At 34.7% G+C, this 20858-nt stretch overlaps 1 long non-coding RNA gene across 2 annotated transcripts in view; it reads right to left on the bottom strand.

Moving 5' to 3' along the window:
• The window catches only part of LOC123387348, a 69187-nt gene that overhangs the window by 13942 nt on the left and 34387 nt on the right, over nt 1–20858 (bottom strand). Inside the window, exon 2 of one of the 2 annotated variants that reach the window (XR_006601785.1) lies at nt 10254–10655. This is a non-coding gene — a long non-coding RNA (uncharacterized LOC123387348). Of the gene's footprint in view, nt 1–7262; nt 10656–20858 lie in introns of those variants that run through there. The other variant, XR_006601784.1, reaches the window with a different exon arrangement.

The following is a 20858-nucleotide window of genomic DNA, read 5'->3' as shown; positions in this document are numbered from 1 at the left end:
TTTGTCAAAACTGTACCACAGTAAGTGTAGCCTTTTGTGACTTATTTTTTCTGAACTCAACTTATCACTTTCCAAAATTCATCCACGCTGATGTTCACAACTATAGTTCATTAATTTTTCATATGCATGGAGTATTTTATTGTATGAAACTATCCTAACATGTTCATTCAATATCCTTTTGATAGATATTTAGATTGATTCTAGGATTTTGTTATCTTGAATTATAGTATTAAAAAAATTTCAGTGATTGCCTGCTAATTCAAAATTCAAAAATTTCTTAGAGTACATGTATAGAAGAGGAATCACTGCTTATAGCATATGTTGTAGTAACAAATTATGCCAAATGTTTTCAAAAGTTGTTTAAACAAATTACACTCTTATCAGCAGTATTCTCCTCCTTCCAGTCTTACAGACACTTGAATTTGTCAAAATAGTTTACCAATCTACTGGGCATGAAAGGTATCTTACTGTAATCTTAACTATCATTTTTGTGTTTCTTATAAGATTGAATCCTTTTTAGGATTTTTCTTGTCTCTTAACATTTCCTTTTACATTAAATACCGATTTAGGTGTTTTCTCTACTTAATTCTATTATTTATGAATTCTTATATATTCTATATGTACAAGAGATACTAATAGTGTATCAAGTTTTATACATTGCAACTCTCTTTTTAATCTTGGCATTATATTTTTATAAACAAACAGTAATAGAATACTGTTAAAAAATAAAGCTCTTCTGCTGAGTGAAATAAGTCAAGCAGAGAGAGTCAATTATCATATGGTTTCACTTATTTGTGGAGCATAACAAATAGCATGGAGGACATGGGGAGTTAGAGAGGAGAAGGGAGTTGGGGTAAATTGGAAGGGGAGGTGAACCATGGGAGACTATGGACTCTGAAAAACAATCTGAGGGTTTTGAAGGGGCAGGGGGTGGGAGGTCAGGGTACCAGGTGGTGGGTATTATAGAGGGCACGGATTACATGGAGCACTGGGTGTGGTGAATAAATAATGAATATTGTTTTTCTGAAAATAAATAAATTAATTTAATAAAAAAAATAAAGCTCTTCCAATGAAACATACCAACCTCTCTAAAGTTACATTAGACCTCTCCATTTGATTTGTGCTATTATATTTTGCCTTTTTAATTCTACTTATTGTGCTATCTATATTTGGAGTCATATGTTTAATAAAAAGTTAGATTTTTAAGGTGAGTAGCAAAGATAAAAGATACTCACCAAAGTGGATATTCTAGTTTCAGTTTGTTTGTCTTTACTTTAGGGGTCATAGATAAATATTTGGGGGCATGGTTGTTGAGAAGAAATATCTTTTTAATTATGGATTCGTTAATGTAGCATTAGAAAATATTCATCATTATCTTGTTTATATGTGCCTTAATCACATCCATCAGACCATTTCCACATATTATTTAAAAAGCTAAAAAAGGTGGGGCGCCTGGGTGGCTCAGTGGGTTAAGCCGCTGCCTTCGGCTCAGGTCATGATCTCGGGGTCCTGGGATCGAGTCCCGCATCAGGCTCTCTGCTCAGCAGGGAGCCTGCTTCCCTCTCTCTCTCTGCCTGCCTCTCCATCTACTTGTGATTTCTCTCTGTCAAATAAATAAATAAAATCTTATTAAAAAAAAAAAAAAAAGCTAAAAAAGGTATTTGTTATTTGTGGGAATCAACAAATTTGCCATTGCTGCTTAGTGAACAAAAAGTGACAGCAATAATATATCAGTTCATCATCATGTGATTAAAATAAAATAGCCACCCTAAAAGTATTCTGACCAAATAAACAACCAAAATATATGTTTACAAAAAGTATAAAAGGCGATTTCTCATTGCATAAAATATGGCAACAAACATGATTTTTAGAGACTATTTTAAAAGATGATATCAAGAGTAAATATGTATCTCTCAATGGAAAAAACAATGGGGAAACAAGAGTAGTGGGAAAGAATAGAGAAGTGCTTTAAAAATCAATTTGTGATATTGCCAGTGAATCGTCTGCTTGAGAACCAGCAAGAATAGGATAGTTGAAAGATGGAAGAGACACTCTTTGAGACTATGTTCATTCCCTCTACTGCTGAAAAATAACACTCCCAAGGCTAGCACTGGAAGAGATGCCCAGAAATGCCATTGTTTTAAAAAACCTGGAGAAAAGTGGTAGAGGCAGGAATAATCTCCTCTGAGCAATATGTTGGCCAAAAATGAGTGGCAAGCAAAGGCAACTAGATAGGAAAACAAAAAAGCTGGACGTCAGCATAACAATAAAACCCAAGAACTGTGAGAACATGTCACTAAAATTATAAGCTTGCTTCCAAATAAATACAATAAAGCAGCACTGAAGGACTGTGCTTTGGCACATAAAAATACTCCCCTTCTTCCATAACTCAGCAGATCTGGATGCTGAGCAAGCTTTTCAACAAATGTATATAGAAAGGCAACAGAAACTTAACCCTTCTTTGCTATCCTCATGTGGTTGATGGACAGGGATCGTCTCATCAGGATGGATCAAAGTAGGAAGCTACAAAAGTGGTGAGCAGGAGGGTAGTCTGGGTGGTGCCCTACAGACCTGTGTTTTAATGCTTTCTCTGTGGATTTTGCAATAAAACCAATTCTAATTCTATGTCCTCTGAGGATAGCTCCTTGTCTTGTGAGTATTGTTCTTGACGAACTCGATCTATTCTGTTTGTTCCTAGCCTATTGAAATTGGATGTATCACTTACAGTCATAGACACCAATTCTTAAGCTGAGATTTGTGAGAAATCTGCCTTATTATCATGCATGAAGTTTCTGGTGGATTCTTACCAGGACACCAATGCCTTCTAAAATCCATATGAGTTTTCCAGTCCTCTTTAGAAAATGCTTATTTTCTAAGCTGTACTCAAAAACTCTAAGAACCAGGTTGTCGGCTCTAACTTCTTTCTACCTTCTTTTTGAATAAGCAATAATTATAGCTAACACTCGGAGCACTTACTAATTTTTAGATACTAATTTCTAGATACATTCCTAAAGACTAATTTCTAGATACGTTCCTAATATATATTAACTCATTTAATCTTACAAAAGAGGACCTATTGACATGGTCCTCACTGATAGTTATTTTGAAGTAATCCATATTCATTCCTTTGTTTATTTATTATATCCTTCCTTCATTCACTTGTTTAATAAGAATTTACTGAAAATTTCTTTATATGCCAACTAGCATGTGGATACTGACATATATCAGTGACTGAAAAGGACCTGATTACTTCCTTTGGGCAGTTTTTATCTAACTGAAATCCCAGAATGTCTCACCTGGGTGTGTGTATACTTCATCTAGTCTTTATGATGGATACCTGCTTACCTCTTTGAGTCACAGGTAGCAAAGGATTCCATGTATTTAAATTTGAGAAAAACCTGAGCCAAACAGAACACAAACAATTTCCAAAGTAGACGACTTTCTGAAGCTTTCAATGTTCTCCAGTATATTGACTATACTTGGACTATCTTGAGTACTACATTTGCATTAATGACAACCTAAATATATCAACACATCCTTGGCTAAACCCAAATTAAACAAAATGTGACTCACTTAACATTTACTAGAGAGGATTATGCTAACTGAAATGTGTCAGAGAAAGACAAATACCCCATTTGATTCCACTCATATATGAAATTTAAGAAATAAAACAAATGAATGTAGAGGGGGAAAAGAGAGAGAAAACAATAAAACCGATTCTGAACTATAGAGAACAAACTGATGGTTACCAGAGGAGGCGTGGGTGGGAGGGATAGGGGATATAGGTGATGGGATTAAGGAGGGCACTTGGGGCGAGCACTGGATGTTTATGGAAGTGTTGAATCAGTAAATTCTACACCTGAAACTAATATTACATTGCATGTTAACTAACTGGAATTTAAATAAAAACTTGGAAGGAAAAATAAACTCAAAAATGTCTTACTCTCTGTCCTCTCTCTATATTTTTCAATCAAAATCCAACATTTTTCTGCTCTCATTCTATTTGTTGTTAATTTCATTGCATCTGGGTTTTGTTCATTTTTATCCTGCCATTTTTTTCTTCTATAGGGATTTTCCTCCTAGTGCAGAATCATTGAGTTTCTTTCTTGATATTTCCATTACACACTATCTTAGGATTTTCTTCAAATCTCCATTCATTTGTTTAACCATAGGTCTTACGTGGCTTTATCAGCATTTTGGTTAATGTCCCTTCCTTTTGGAGAAACCATTTGACCTAATGGCTTTGCCCTTTACTACTTACTTCCGTTTATAAGCTCATTTTAAATGTGTTAGCATTTTTACTTGAGCCCAAATTTTAAATTCTAAATTCAGTGACATTAGGCAATGTAAAATGGTTCCTCCTTCTCAGAAGTTTATAACTGCCTGAAAATTTGCCATGTAACCTGTATACATGTAAATATAAGTTAAAATATTTAAAGAAAGTTTAGAGTACATGCCTAGACATCAATCAAATGGAGATAAACTGGGAAGCCTACAAAGATTTGGAGTTTTCTTGTATATAAAAAGAATAAATATACTTCTCTCAGGTAAGAACTAATAAAGAGTAAATGCACACATTATTTTATAAAAAGTGATTTTGTCTCTGCTTTTATCTTTAGGTACATTGTTACCATGTGGGGTTTTCACAAAGTTTAGGAGAGTGCCAAACATTATATATTAAATTGCAACATAGTAAATCACAATTGTTTCACATGGATTCCTAGCTCCTTAGCTTTGTATACAAAGCTTGAGAAGTATGCCCCTTGCCAAAATGCGAAGAGTCTAGAATTATAAGCTGTGCCACTCTGCATTGAACTGCCCTGTCTGCTGTAGGTGAGTCCTTTTTGCAGCATGGTTAATGTTTCACCACATTCAATGATGATCTCATGCTAATTTAAATGTAGGTGAACTGGTAATGCAAACATTATATTTCTCTTTAAAAACTGAACAAATTTAAAAATAGGAGTATGAACAAAATAGAAGTATGGAAGGTTACATTTGAATAGTAAAGCCAAACTATGTAACAAAACGAGACATGGACTTTTGCACCAATTCATAAGAATTACAACATCTTAAACTCATAGAATGCTTTTATCTGGTGAACTCAGAGTGCCCTACATCTGTTCATTCACTTCTGTACAAACAGTTCTGTTTCATTTATTTGGTAATATTATCCTAGCAAGAGCGAAGGGAAGTAACGGAGTAAGTTGAGAGTAATTGCTTACAAAGTGAGATTACAAAATAAAGAGACTTTGACTTATTTTTCTCTTCACAACACCTAGTTAAGTTTCTAGCATAGTAAGTGCTCCCAAATGGGTCTACTAGAATATGCATTTTGATGCTGTAAAAAACTGGGTTTTAACTTTAATCTGACTGCTTATTGTGAGTAGGTCATTTTATATAAATTCTCTGAGTTCCAGTTTACTTATTTGCAAAGTAAGGGAGTACTCTCTTAGTATGTTTGCAAGATTATTAAATAATACATAGAAAGGTCCTAGCTCATTTCCTAGAATTAAAAAGTAATTCTTATTAATTATTGTAAAAAATATGTCATTGATTTAAAGATAATAGATTCTTTGCCCAATTCTACATCAATGTCACATCTTAAGATTGTTTTATTTCTTTCTCAATAACATTCAGCTGCTATTTGAATGGCACCATAGCCTTAACTTTCTGGTCCAGAGTATTAGACCAGCTGAGAATCTGAACAAAGCATGAGACTGATACAGGACAAATTATCACTCTTTGAGGGGATATAGAGTAAATTTGGAACATAGGCTACTGTGAGAAATTAGAAAACTGCACCAGTCACAGCCTTTGAGGGGTGTGTGTGTGTGCACCTGTGTCTGTGTGTGAAGGGAGTGGTGTGAAAGACTGTGAAGGGAGTAGCTCTGAGAAATTTAAAGGGAAGTGCTGGGCTGGGCATTTTTACTGCATTCTTACTCAGCAGTTAAGCTACTCTGGAGTTTATTTGTATTATTGTGTGTATTTTGATGTATTGTCCTCCTTTGTACCCGTCTTCCTTTTGAGTTCCTTGAGGTCAGGGTCTCCTTTTTACATTTCATATTTCTAGGACTTACCAAAGCCGATAAAAATTGGAAACTCAGCATTTTTCAGTGACAACAATAAGTACAGGTTGAGGGTTCTAACTGAAAATTAACAGCCGTCATCTCTCCTGTGAAATCAGGTAGCATATATTATTTATATTTCTTGTCTTGTTATTAACAATGCTTTACATTGATTTAGTAGTTTTAAATACTTTTATTCTTCTCTTTAACTAGAGCAGTAGACATAAAACCTCTCGAACTTTGCTTACCCTCACACCCACCGTTTGGCACAACGCTCAGTGTAGAATGCAACTCGGCATACCCAATATTTTGAATGATAATACACATTCATATTCATTTAATTTAATTATCTGGTTTCATAAAAGTAGCTTCCCCAGCTAGAGATAACTGTCGTCCTTTCTTCTAGCCTTTTACTCTGTGCACACACACACATGCACATACATACACATACATTTGTGTGAGTGCACGCATACATGGATACTGCTAACTACAGAATAATGCAATACATGGCCTGTTGAAACCCATGTTTTCTACTAATAATGTGTTACTGACATCTTTCCATGCCAATAAACCTAGTTAAGCAATGGCTGCACAGTATTACTGTAAGAGCCTATTCAGCCAGAGCAGCCCTACCCCGGTTAGACAGCCATTTCGTTGTTTATGCAGTAGAACTTAAATTGACCCTGCCCCCGCCAGGGGAACTTACTTAAAACAAGTCCAGGAAACCAGTCCCAGGTAAGGGCCCAAATACAAGGGTGGGTCAGGTCAGATGGAGATAACAGCCAGAATGCAGGGATGAGTCAGGGCAGGTGGAGACACCCAATCAGTAGAGCGCACATACTGTCTCCCTAGCTACCAAGGAGTGTGGGCCCTGCCTTTTGGGCGCCTTTTGGGCACCAATTCTGACTAAAGTGATAGGCTAGGCTAGTTCTAATAGCTACTATGGGGTGAGTTGTAATTCAATTGGCCACCCGTGTGGGACCTAGCATGACTGTGAAACCCAGTCATTTCTCTGGGTGTTACAATCTCGTTGGCCACCTGTGTGTGGTCAGAACCAATCACATGGCCTTTGCTCTATAAAAGTTAGTCTGTAAGGCAGGGAGGGGTCACCCTCTCTGTAGGAGGCATGGCCCCAGCCAGTCAGTTTGATTCTTGATGCTTGGCACAAAATAAAGCTTTGCTTGACCTTCGCTTTGTATCAGTCCTGCTCCTTTGACCATGGACCTATTATTAGGGGACCAACATTATAAGGCTATAAACAATTTTTAAATATGAACTCTTACAAACAAAACATAATGTTTCATTGATATTCAAAATTTCATTTTCATATTTACTGGACAGTTGTAATTATTTTTTGTGAATTGGTTATTTATATCTTCTGCTTAGTTCACAATTGGTTATTTTCAATTTTTTAATGAATTTGTAAGAACTTTTTATATACTGGGTTTATTAAGTCTGTGTCCTTTTTTTTTTTTTCCCCCTGAGAGAGAGAAAGTTTGGGGGAATGGAAATGGAGAGGAAGAGAGAGAATTTTAGGCAAGCTTCATCCATGCCCAGGATGGAGCCTGATGTGGGGATGGATCTCACAGCTAGATCTTATAGCTGGATCTCACAGCTCATCTCACATGAGATCATAACCTGAGTTGAAATCAAGAGTTGGATGCTTAACTGACTGAGCTACCCAGGTACCTCTTTATACCTGTGTCTTTAACATATATTACAAATATTTCCCTGGTTCTTATTTATCTCTACAAAATATAGATCTGATTATGTCATTCCTTCCAACATGAAATTTTCAATAGTTTCCTATTGCTCTAGGCGTATAAACTCATACTCTTTAACCCAATGAGCCACCCAGGCGCCCCTAAACTCATACTCTTAAACCATGACCATCTCCTTGACCCAAGTTGCCTCTACAACAGTTTCAGGCTTCAGGATTCCCAGCTATAGCTTCTTTGGCAGCCTAAGTAGTCCCTACTCTTCCGTTGGATTTCTGTCCACTGTTGCCTTCTTTGCCATTTTCTTTGTTGCTGTGGATTTACATTTTTTATTATCTCTTTATTATCATTTGAAAAATTTTCATGAACCAGAGAGGGGATTATTCTGTTTGGTAGAGTCAGAAGCCCCTAATATATTTTAAGGTGTAATATATATTAGAGATGTGATAAACGATCTGTAACTCAAGACTATGTGAGAGCTTATAATATCTCTCCGTTTTTTTTTTTTAGGGTAAGATAGGGATAAATCATTTTTCATATAGATAGTCTTTAAGCATCTTCTGTGTGATAAGCGAATGAAAGGTAAGTCATGATCCTTGTTCTCAAAAGTTCAGTGTCAAGAGAAGAAGGAAGTTACGTTCATTCAGGTAAAAGAGGGAAAAGTTTATCGGTTTATCTTTAAATATGGATAAGTTATCAGTGATAGAAATAGGAGAGAAGGGCATTCTGAGCTGAAGCATGTCATCAACAGCAAAAGGAAAGTCTTCCCCAAGCAGCCTGTTGCCATATACAAAGAGACATAGTTATCTCTTTATCTATCATCTATCTATTATTGTTTTCTTTCTTTAAGTAGCAGTGATGGATTTGTATCAAGCAATATGGTATATATTTGAAATATTATACTAGCAATCACAATCTATATGGCTTCAAGTGCTTATAGTTAGAAGTATATGCACATTCCAAGGTCCACCACATAGTCTACTGGGTTAGATGTGGTCAATACTTAGCACCATGCCAGTGACTTGGGTCTCATTAACACCATCAAGGCACCAAATAAACCAGCCACAATAAAAAGGTCCATTACCTACAAAATTGTTAAAGTGAACATATTTTGTAATTGCTCTTTGTTATTTATTATATACATGAAAGAAATTAAAAAACAACATCTGCTACTTAAAAACAAAAACCTTTGACTATATCAAAATAATTTTCTCTGGGGTATTGTTTGAAAAAAGAGAACTGAATAACATGATCCCCTATAGACTCAATCCCAGTGTTGCAAGAAAGATATGTTTAAATTACCATTTCTGCCCACCTGTGAATTTCCTGATCAGTTATTTCATTTCTCTAATATAATTGCATGACAGAACAAACACAAATTAATGCTACTGCTCCCCCAGTGGAATTCATTTTGAAGTGTTTATAAGCACTACTGAACTTAAAAAAAAAAAAAAAAAGTAGCAGATGCCTCTATCAAAGTAGTAGTGATGTATTGTTCTATTTCTGTGAGCACACACACAGTGAAAGTGCTTGTCAGTCATGAAAAGGCTTGGACTTCAATGAGATGCATATAAGCCATGTCTGAAACTACAGATCCAAATAGTACAGCTGGAGAACAAGTGTTTGACGCTTAAAAATATTGTGCCTCTAGGACTAATTACGCTTTTGCAAACTTAGTAAAACATTGCTGTTTATTTAAACTTCGGCTGTACAAGATCTCCCTCAAATGAATGGTAGCTATTCTGAAGCCTGCACATAAACATCTATTTTGTGGAGAAACTGGCAATTAAGGATTTGTAATGAATTCTAGTCTTTTTCAATCTCTTTAAAAGAATACTATCGAATCAAAGAAAACAGGATATGAAGGATTCTTTAAAATTCTGCCTTGTCTTTTTCTGATAACTTAAGATACCAAGAGCATAACTTGTTTTTCTATGTGTTGTACATCTATATATTCATTTCTTGTTACAAATAAAAAATAAGTTATAATTCATGATTTTCCAAAAAACTCCACATACAATTAAAAAAAAATTTAAATCTTGCGAGGACTATTCTGGATAAGTGCAACTATAGATATTTGTTTTGACACCCCAGTGACATGATAAAAATTTGTTTTGTAAGTTAATTGGTTTTAAGATTAATTTTAACTCTTTAAAATATTCAGGGAATAATATAAGAGCATATGAAGATATTCCATAAACAGTGGCTTTGTATTTTATATAGAAATACATATTCATGAGTGTAAAGTCCTATATATCTAGGGCTTTTAAGAGCACAGCAGATGATAAAGCTTTGTTGAAATTATGGGTATACCAGTCTTTTGTGATAAACTGGACCAACGTCAAAGAACACAATTATTTGGATTTTAAGGCTCGTATCTTATATAATAACAAATATTAGCCAAATACAAAGTAATAACAAATATTTTAGATAGATGGATTACTGATAATTACATCAAAGGTTTTACCTTGAGAGGGCCAGATATTTCAAGATGAGGAGTTTTGTGTTAATACTGAAACTACTCCTATGAAATCCTTCCTTCCTACACAGAGTGAAAGTGCTGGGAAAGGTCAGGCTGCTCCCTTGGTCTCCAATGGTGTTCTCCCCGTGGATTGCACATGGTGGAAGATCTTTTATTTACTGCAACTGTTGGTGCATTTTTGATATCCTGAGTCATAAAGAATTCATAGAGCAAAGAAAAGCAAACAATTACACAACTAGAAAGGGCTAAAGCCCAAGTGTTGCCTCACACTAGATCCTCCTGCTCTGAATTTCATGAGCATTTAAAGTTAAATTGGAATGCTATGCAAGTTTCAAAGCAATTACTTGGACTCACCTGCATCAACCCATGCCCACAGTGCTTCTATTTCTATAAAAACAAAACAAACAAATGAACAACAACAAAAAAAAATAGAAGTAAAACATTTATAATCACTTTTAGAAAGCAATACTAACAACACTACCACCAACAAGCACATACTATCCGTAAGAAGCAACAATGGAATCATTCCCTGAGGACAGTCTTATTAGTGAATATTATGACTTTCTTTATCTGGCCAAGACAGTAATGCATTACTGATATTATATTCTGTCCTTTTTTAACTAAATAGGGCACCAATATTTGTGGTTGTGTGGTTGTGGTTGTGTGTGTGTGTGCGTGTGTGTGTGTGTGTGTTTTCCCTAGTTGTCATGGTCAAGCTTTTAGGAGCTAAAGGATTAACTTATAAGATAATTTTGTTCTTTCACCTACAAAAAAGGTGTAGGTGGTTGTAGGAGGTTTAAATGTCATTTTGAAAATAGCTGTCCTAATACCTATCATATAGTAACTGTTCCATACATGTTTGCTAAATCTGAAATGTGATTCCCCTTCAGCATATTTCAATCCAGATAAGGTATCTTATCCTATTTCTTCTTGTAGCACTCAGAAGTAATACCACTGACACATTAATGAGAGAAATATAATGACTAAAGTATCACTTTAAAAAAATGGGGGTGCCTGGTTGATCTCAAGACTGTGAGTTCAAGCCCTGCATTGAGCTCTATGCTGGGTGTGGAGCCTACTTAAAGAAAAAGGGCGGGGGGGGGGTTGGTAGAAGCAAGGTTCTGTTGTCTTTTAGTGGATGCTAAGACTGTTCATAAGTAAAATCAGATTTGGTGGGGCCATATGCTATGAGATTTGAGGAAGGATCAGAACAAACCAAATTTAATCCTCCTTTTAGAACAATTTCCTCTACCACAGCATTTACACTACTGCAATTACATCCCGTCTTTATATTTCCAAAAAGATTCCTCAGGTAAAGAAGCACTCTCTAGTTATGTTTATCCTTAGCACATATTTTAGTGTCAAGCACATGAAAGTGATGGCATAAACTTCATGTGAGAGGGATTATTATTGATTATAATGCAGGGGTAAGCATTATTCTGTGGAGGGCAAATAAATAATCAATCAATACTAATTGATATGGTAGACAGAGGAGAAGTTTTCATGGAATGTGTTTATGTGAGCTGAGGACCTGGTCACAGGGAAGGGTAGTTCACGCTGAGGACATTAAATGAGAAGGGAGAGCCAGCTCAACTGGGAATATACAGAAGAGAGTCATGAAAAGGGAATAAAGAAATGTCAAAAATAGTTTACTTCTTATGTACTATGCCAGGAGAGAGCCCTGACTGGGGAAGCTTTTCCTCAGTGGGCTGCCAGCCTATCGGTTTGAGGAGTTCCATGTTCTAACTTCCTTTTGCCAGTGATCTTTCAAAGGACACCCATTCTCTGCTGTGGCATCTGCGAAATGCTGGCAATGGAGGTAAGGAACCGTGGTTAAAACAGCACAGACAAAGCCAGGGAGCACGTCAAACTGAGAAGAGGTCTAGTCCACAGGGAGATGGTTGACAGGGTCACAGCTGAAGGAGCAAACTTTCAGGCCACTGTGGGAATGGGTCATAGATAATGAATTGAAATCAAACTCATTAAAGATATATTTATGTCAATAAAGAAATGAGTGCTGGGTTCTGAGCAGTAAATTACCAGGGAAATAAAAAGCAAAGAGAAATATGCCAAAGATGTCTGAGTTAAACTTGAGAGGGCAGGGCTTTTTTCTTTTTTCTTTCTTTTTTTTTTTTTTTAAGTATGAAACTTTTTTAATTTTAAATTCAATTAGCCAAGATATAGTACATCATTAGTTTTTGATATAATGTTCAATAATTCATTAGTTGAATATAACACTCAATGCTCATCATATCATGCACCCTCTTTAATTCTCATCACCCAGTTACCCCACCCCCCACCCACTGCCCTTTCCACAGCCCTTGGTTTGTTTCCCCGGAGTCAAGAGTCTTATCTGGTTGGTCTTGAGAACACAGTGCCTTCTAACAGGAATTCTTTCTTTGAACTTTTGAGGCAGCCCTGTACCCATATTTCTTTGAATCTCTTCCTTAAAAAATGCTATTGCATCTAATTAGTACAGTCCTTAGTAGCAGTCTGACCTTGACCATGTAACTAACCTAGGGATAAACTGAAGACTAGTTGTAGTAGATTGCAAGAGCTCAGTGTTTAATTTTCAGAAATTTTACAAGTCAATTAAACACAACCATTATTAAAAATTAAATGACATGAACGTAAATATATTATAGTAAAATAAAAGTATTATTTCTTGAATTATGTGCTCACATACTTTAATTTAGTAATATTTGTAATGAAATTATGTGTGTGTGTGTGTGTGTGTATAGTGTGAGTATGTTTGTGTGTGTATTCTTTTTTTTTCCCCCAGAGAGCTGGACTTTGATTGTGAAATGTTTACCACCATGCTACTGAACTAGCCCCTGTGAGCTTTAGTCTGTCATCTGATAAACTTAGATAGTATTGTATCATACCTCTTAGGTAATTGAAAAAACAAAACAATGGAATAATACAATACTTAGTAAGTGGTAGATTTTATCATAATCAATTATTATTTTGTGAAACAGTATCTTAGTTTTTCCATAAATTTATATAACTAACTCTTGAATGTGTGGTAAAACATTTTAAATATTTAAGCTACATGGTTAGCTTTCTAATCAGAAATAATGTTTTTACATATTTATTAGGAAGAGTTATTGGTTCTATGAGGAAGCCTGTCAGAAGACTCTCTCCAGAAAAGATAGGTTTTGAGAGTTGCAACCTATTAAATAGTTGCTAAGGCAACCATTGCTTGCTAATAATGTAGTGATAGAAAAGAAAAGGTAATTTGAGGAACAATGCTTCTGAAAATTCAGAGGAGAAATATAGGTGAACAAACCCTCAGTTAGAAGTGAAATGACTAGCCATGGGCAGTTTCTTTCTTGAATTAGATAGCAGAGGGAGAGATTAGATGGTATTTAGCAAGGTGGAGAGACAAATAGCATGTTTTGACCCTCTTTTCAATGTTATTGCATTATTTCTCATTGCTAGTTTTTCATGATTTTAAAAGTGATGGAATTAGAGACCCATCATACTAATCTTAAAGCTAGATTCTAGCATTTTGGTAAATGATATTAAAGTAGCCATTGTCATATGTTTGCAGTGGTAAGTATATTTTAAGTCAAAATGTATCTTAGGGATTCGATTTGAAAATCTAAATGGTACCCTGTCAATAGCAAATGTCACATGTTCACAAGATATGGTACCCTCAAAGGGTTTATTCAGTTAACTGCTTTTTCCATTTTATCAGTATAACAAGATGATTAATTAGTTTGGATGCTCAAGGAAGCCTTTAGTGTGAGAAAAGTATTAAATACACTAACCCTTACTTTTCACATATAATTACTTTGCTCCTTTATTAATATGGCAAGTTAGGTAATATTCCCATCTTTCTAATGATATGACCAAGGAGTCTAAAGATTAAATCCTACTTATTGGTAAATGCTAAAACTTAGATTTTATTCTAAGCCAATTATAATCTTAAACTCAGATGTTTTTCTCATTGTCAACAATACTAATTGCTATTCATAGACTTATATTTAGAAGAATTTGGTTTTACCCTTTTTGGACCAATTTTATGTTATTTTGCTATGCTAGATTCTTCAGTTTAGTAGATCTCGCTTTCAAATAGAGAGATTGCTATTTATAGTGTTTTCCTGATAGAAAAAAAAAATCTCATTATCTGAGTTGGATCTAATTAAAAGAGCTCCTGTTTTTCCTAAAACACCATTATTTTAATTTTGGCTCTTGACCTGTTACAAATCACAAAATCAGGCAGATACTAAGATTTAGATCAAACAGATACGATCCATGTGAATCCTTAATTGGCAGTTTTGCATCTGGATATCCTGGACAAAGAAATGAGCAAGTGAAAAGGCTTCTATTTATGAATTTGACAGTATCACATTATGATTGGACATGGATACAGATTGAGGTTGCAAACAGCATTGAAGCAACAGTTGCAAACAATGCTTAAAACACCTTTAATACTAATCAAGAAAATAATCCCAGGGGGAGAAAGAAAAAAAAAAAACAACTTTAAATATTTAAGTAACAGATTATCAGTTTAAGACTTCACTTTATCTAGCCCCTTTGTTTTCTATCTCGTTGGCTGTTTATTCTACACTGAATCCTCTCAGAGTCATAATCTTCACATATTTTATTTGCAAGTTTACAATTGCCAAGCTATGCATCTTTTTGCAAAAATAAATATGCTTAAAAATCTACACACACATAAGAGGTCAATGTGAAGAATTCATGCTTCATTGCCATTTCATCAAAAACAAATACAATTGATGGATACAATGATATCGGTGTTCGTTGAGACTGTTTAAATTAGAAAGATGCTTAAAGGGCAAAGGAAAAAATGATGAAAAAAATCCTAACTCCCTGAGACTTCACTGAATAATGAGGTCTAACTAGGCATGGAAATTTGCTCATATATTATGCAGCTAATTTAGGAGAGAATGAAGAATGGACTGTTGTAAAAGCTACACATTATTTCTTCTGGAAAAGCTTTAAACAGTTTGCAAAGTCAAATTTTAAATGTTTTTAATTGCAGTCCTTTATTGTTGCCATGTAAGAATGTGGTTGAAGTCTGTTGAGCAGATTGGATCTTAGAGGAGATGAATGCCAGTTAATATAAAAAAGGATCTTTGAACTTACATTTTTAATGCATACATTTCCTCAGTAAATTCTTTGTCTATGGTTGTAAAGCAACCTCTTGTAAATGAGTTTGTACTCTGTTCCTATCTTATTACATATCAAATAGACATAGACAAATCATCCTGATGAGAAGTCACCCTCAGAGCATTTCTACCTATTATTTAAATTTCTGAATATTTATTACTATCTCAAAATTACCATCCTGGGTACCCATGTAAAACATTAATAGTCACATTTTCACTTTATGTTTTACATAATAATTAAATTTCATGTTCTTTCAGGAAACATGCTTTTCAACATTTTTACTAAGTCAGCATTTTATTTGTATTCAATTTATTCGAAAAAAGGAAGAATTATGGATCTGTTATTTAACCAGCCTCTTCCGTTTACATAGTGCAATTTAAAAGCTCTGAACTCTTTCATTTGTAGTGTTCAGGGCCGTCCATCTATGTCAAATCTCTGCAAACTGTCTCTACATTTCTTAGGAATAATTTCCTTTTGAGAAGTAAAACATACAAACCTAATCCATATCACTCAAAAATACCTGTACACCACACCATAAGTTAGAATGTTGCATTATGTCACCTACATTTGCTAAATTTGAGGGCTGCAATTTAAAAGTACTTTGGGATTTTATTAGTTTCTTCAGTGTACATCTGGAAATTTTAACAATTTTGGCAAAGTCATGACATCAAACTTGACACAATTTGTTTTCCCTGCCCATAGAAATTTGCCAAAGCATTACTTTATATATTTGTTTCTTTATGTAATCATATGACTTATTTTACCAAAATGTGACACAGACACAGTTGTGTATATTCCCTCGGAAAACTTGCTTGCATTGGCTTTTATTATCAAAAAGTTTAGCATTTTTCTTTTGCAGTCCTCCGACCCTCGTTATAGTTTGTTGATGACAGTCTAGATTCAAATCCAGACCTTTTACTTCAGGTCTTGTTTTCTGTCTATCACATGAGTTTTAATTTTTTGGGAACCAGAATGAAGATCTTTGATCCAAGGTACATCCAGGTGGGGAAATAGGCATTTGCTTACTCATACATCCCTAGGACTTTAAAAATCTCTTCTTTCTGGAGCTCCTACCTATTTTCTGAGCTCCAGTTGCCCCAACTCCTTCATTGTCTAATGGACATATTTATCAGAGTATGCCAGGGGAACTTCCAACTCACTAAATGCATCTCAAACAGTACTTAATGCCTTCACTCCTAAGCAGTCTTTTCTCTCAAACTCCCTACTTAGTTAAATGCTTTCACCATTTAGACAGTCATATAATACATCTTTACTAATCCTTGGGATTAGTAAATCCATGGGAGTACCCCATGTCCCTGAGTTCACACATCTAATGACTTTAAAAGTCTGTAGATATTAAACAAAGTGGATGCCACCAATATCCATCCATCCCAACTCTTTAGCATAGAATTCATTAAATTGTATTAGGTATTGTTGGTCCTTTGCCATATCCATCACACCTTAACTCTTTCAAGGTACTCTGCCTGCTAATACTGGCTTCTGTGTGTGTGAGAATTTCTTACCCTAATATAACAAAAGGCAACTTTGCTGGTGCAGCAGCAGGTTGATACAGGTAGAGAATTAACTCTCTCTGGGAACAGTACTCAGATAATGACACTTGGGAGCTGGTGAATGAACACAGTCCTAAAAATCTTACCCACATTTTGGTTGGGGTAATTCTGAGCTGTTTTATGACATTTTCCACAGTATCCTGTGAGATTAAGCTCAGTACCCAGTTACTCTGTGTGGTAGCTAATTTTATAATGCAAATACATTGACTGTATTCCCTTCTCTGAATCACTTCCCCACTCCATCCCCATAGATGCCCCTTCCAAGTAAACTACTTGCATTAAAATCCTTGTCCCTGGATCTGCTTCTGGAGAACACACACTAAGAAAAAGGCCCTTCACAGTGAGTATTACAACTTCATTCTTGGCCACTTTCATCTATATACCCATACACTAGTTCAATTTACTATACATCTTTTCCCAAAGTGAGTCTTATCCTGTCAATATATACACATTTATTTATATATTCCCTCCTTTCTCCAAAGTCTTATTTCTCACCTTTTTAAAAATACATTAATCTTTTCAATCCTATTCATAATGTATACATTCTTTGAAGTATTTTTTAAATCCTCATTCAAAATCCTATTTCTTTTCTGCTTCTGTAGTAGATTATTAGAAGTTCATTATTCATTACCTTATATGACAGTTAATTTTTGTCTTCGTGTTGCTCCTCCTGGACTCTTTATGAGCTCTTTGATGGAAGTGTTAAAATTCTGAAGTATTTTTCCACAATGCATTATGACTAATGTTAAGTATATCTTAAAGCAGGAATTGGAAAGAAAATGTGGTGTGTTCATTTCCACCTTCAACCTTCTCTAGTCTATGTGCATCAGTGTTCTTCAGCTACCATAACAAAAATACCATAGACTGGGTGGATTAAACAATAGAATTATTTTTTTTCTCACAGTTTCAAAGGTTGAAAATCTGGGATCAGGATATCAGCTTGGTTGGGTTTTGTTGAGAGCTCTCTTCCTGGCTTGCAGATGGTCTGCTCTGCTATGTCCTCTCGCGGTGAAGAGAGAATGATCAAGTTCTTTGATGTCTCTCCTTATAAGGGCACTAATTCCGTCCGGAGAACCTCACCATTATTACCTCATTTAATCATAATTACCTTCAAAAGTCCCCATCTCCAAATACTATTGTAGGTAATGGTTTCACCATATGAATTTGGGAGTTAGGGGGAACACAAACATGTAGTCCATACACTAGGGCAGGCTGTTGGAAAACTTAGGCAACTTTGCTTATCAAATGCATGTATATACAAGGTTCATTAATTTTTCTCTACACAGAACTTCTGTCAGTGGATATCAGAGCTTTCATATACAACTGTATAACTGCCACATACAATTCCAGGAGTGCTATTTACATTAACTTGGGATAGGCATGAAGGGTTCTGGAGTTGAATGGATGCTGGGCTTTTCCTCATCCCTTCTCCTACCCTTTTGTCTTTTTCATACATTCCTTAATGCAAACTGTTCAGAATTGTATAATGGTATACAAGCCTATATGTTCAAATAGATAAATATGGGTTTTGAAATTAGGTTTTACTTACCCGTTATAATCATATTATTTACTCCTTCCAAAATTTGTTCTTTTTCTCTTCCAAACTTCCTAACAGAAATATGTCTTAATTGTCTTGTATAGCTCTAACCCATTCTTTTTAAATGGCTCTGTAATAGTTCATGATGTGCCATATTTTATTCAGCAATTGATGAATATCTATTTGGTTTCTAGTTTTTGCCCTCACATTCAAAGTCTCAATAAACATATTTCTATCCATATCCTTACATGGTTTTTATTCCTTTAGGATATACTGCTAGAAGTAAAATTGCTAGAGTGAATGGTATATCTAGTTTTAACTTTATGGAAGTTGAAATACTGATTCCTCAAAAGGCTAAACAATTTATTTTTCTACCCTCAATATAAAAGACAATCCCTTTCCCTATATTCCTACCAGCAATAAATTTTAAAGCTCTTTTCAAATTCTATGCCAGCCTAATGAGAGTAAAATCATTTCTCATTGTTAATTTAATTTTCATTTCCATGACTACTAGTGAATTTGAACATCTTGTCTTATTTCTGTTAACCATTTGGACTTAGATATGAAATATCTATTTGCAGTTTTGCCCATTTTTTTTCTTTTGGACTATTTTTCTTTATTTCTGATCATTTAGTGTCATAAAGATATTAACTCCTTTATTTATGATCTGAATTAAATATTCTTCTAGACCCATTTTATTTCTATTAAAGGTTTTATATATTTCATTATATAAAGTTTTAAAATCTTTGTATCATCCTATTTCCACGTTTTACAGATTTTATATATTCAGTCTTAACTAAGCAGCATACCATACGTTTGTATATATAGCTTTCTAAGATTTTTTTTTGTCTTTAATTCCAGTGGAATTGTTTCTATATTGGATAAGAGAATGATCTATATATTTTTTTCTTCCAGATGGAAAGTCTGTGTGACAACAGCATTTACTAATGGTGTCATTCTTTCTGTAGTGTATTGAATTAGTTTGTCAATATTAAATTCTCATATGCAGATATTTTAATTTATTTTTTATTCATTAATTTGAACATTTATTAATTCATTCTTTCTGATTTCCTTTGATTTATTTAGTTTTTTCCCCTAATCCTTAACAAGAAGGATACTGATTTCATGAACTTATGTTCTTCTTTAATAATTGTGGCAATTAAGACTATCTTTCTTATCTTTTTATCTTCTAAATACTGCTTTTGCTTAGGGCTTAGATTTGTTGCAAAGTATTATCCTTTTTTCTTTCTTTTTTTTTTTAAGATTTTTATTTATTTATTTATTGGACAGAGAGAGATCACAAGGAGGCAGAGAGGCAGGCAGAGAGGAGGAAGCAGGCTCCCCGCTGAGCAGAGAGCCAGATGCGGGACTCCATCCCAGCACCCTGGGTTCATGACCTGAGCTGAAGGCAGAGGCTTAACCCACTGAACCACCCAGGTGCCCCCCTTTTTTATTTCTTAATAGATGGTTTAGGATTTTTATTTTTATTTGCTCTGTGACCTAAACATTACTCAGGAGTTGTTTATTAATTTTTATCAAGTTGGTAAGTTTTTTGGCAATTAAAACATACTTCTAGTTTTATTGGCTTAATATTAGAGAAAGTGGTCTTTGAAATTTCTGCATTTTTACTTACAATATCTTCTTAATTATGCCTTTGATCATCAAATTACTCTTTATCCTATTTACTATTTTCAAATTTAATTTTCATCTGTTCAGTATTAATATTACCAATCCTGTTTCTTTTATATAATATTTGTGCATTATCTCCTTTATTTATCAGTATGTAATGATTAGCTATTGATACAAACCACCCAGAAACAGTGGCAAAACACTCCAAAATTTATTAGCTTAAGATCATAATCTACATATTCTTTTTAATGAGACAACTGGGTAGTTCCTCCGTATTGACTGAGTTGCTGTTAGCTGAGGCAGAATAGATGGTTCATATCTTTTGCACACTGTTTTCTCTACTCAAAACTGTTCATCTATTATGGGTTTTGTCAAATGTTTGGGAGTTAGCTGGCTATAGTTTCATCTAGAATGGCCTCAGATGGGACAACTGGGCTTCCTTCCTTGTGGTCTATCACCCTCCAGCACATTAGTCTGAAATTTTTCAGGATGGTGGCAGGCTTCCAAGAGATATTCAGAAATATGCAAGATTGGCACACTGTCACTTCTTTCCATTTCAATCAACCAAAGCAAGTCCCAAGAATAGTTCAGATTCAAGGACTGAGATAAGAGACTCTACTTCTTGGTGGGAGGAGATGCAAAGTTATACAACAAAAAGTACAGAGATAGCATGCTTAGACAAGTGGGACTATTTTTATAGTAATCTGTCATTAA

This window comes from Mustela putorius, unplaced genomic scaffold, assembly GCF_011764305.1.
Source record: "Mustela putorius furo isolate JIRA1106 unplaced genomic scaffold, ASM1176430v1.1 tig00003853_pilon_pilon_pilon, whole genome shotgun sequence".
Classification (NCBI taxonomy): Eukaryota; Metazoa; Chordata; class Mammalia; order Carnivora; family Mustelidae; genus Mustela; species Mustela putorius.
Note: the sequence above shows the minus strand (reverse complement) of the source record. Positions and strands in the feature narration are given on the sequence as shown.